Source organism: Alligator sinensis, unplaced genomic scaffold, assembly GCF_000455745.1.
Source record: "Alligator sinensis unplaced genomic scaffold, ASM45574v1 scaffold2180_1, whole genome shotgun sequence".
Classification (NCBI taxonomy): domain Eukaryota; kingdom Metazoa; phylum Chordata; order Crocodylia; family Alligatoridae; genus Alligator; species Alligator sinensis.
Window position 1 is genome coordinate 32744 of NW_005843644.1, and position 1050 is coordinate 33793.

Here is a 1050-nt window from a genome sequence, read left to right on the forward strand (position 1 = left end):
GGTGGTTTGTGTTGGTCGAGACTGGTGGCCATGTCTGGGGAGAAGAGATTGAACCCCAGTCTCCATGGGGAGCTGCAGGCAGTTGCAATCCTACAAGTTTTAGTTTAAGGGAGCGGTTGGTAGACCAAATAGGTTTCCATTCTGTCATGCTCTTTCAAGTCTAGGACCAGGCACAGGGGCAGGACATGTTGTGGCCTGAGTCAAAGAGGACCAGCACTTCTGTTTTGTTTTACTCCCTTGTCTTTCTCCTGCTTCCCCGCTCTCTGTGCTCCACCTTCCGCAACCAGATTTGCCTGTACATGTGTAGAGAAACCCTAAATACTTGTAAATTAGCTATGGATGGAAACTCAGTCTCTAAAGATGACAGATCCATTAGGGGGGTGCTTTTCTTGGAAACAGTGTTGCCTTGTGTTTTTGGTCTCATGTGTTCTAGGTTACTTGGCTCTTCAACACTTTGGTGATATTTTTATGTACATGAGACTGCAGCTGCTTTCCCAACATGAGCAAATGCTGAGTTTTGACTGCAGATAACTCTCAAAGGAAGGCCTTGCTTTGTGTGAATATCCTACCCCTCCAGAACTGACAAGGCAGGGAGAGAGAGGGGGACTTCCTTCCCTTCCCCACTGCCTTGTTAGTGAAAGCAGGACAGCTCTGAAAGGGTGTATATGCAGAGCTCCTTGGTCGCAGTGAAGGGTTCTTCTGCCTTGGCCATAACGGTGTTCTGGAGGGACAGCGTCCTTAGAGGCAGGAACCAGCTTGGGTCTGGGACTAGACCCGGGTCTCTTGGAGCCCTTGACCATGTGCCTTCCAAAAAATTCCTCATTTGGCTTTGCCAGACAGTCGCGGTTTGGGTTGGTTCCAGCTGGGATGAGGAATGGCTTTCGCTGCAGGGGGGAATGGCTTTCGCAGCCAGCCTTGTCCCTTCTGCATCTCCCCTTGCTATTTCTGGAGTCTTGTATCTGCCCTTGGCAGCACTTCAGGCCAAACGAAGCCCTGAGCATCATGCCTGCAGGTCTTTCCCTGGCAGTGCATCTACTGCGCTCACCTGCT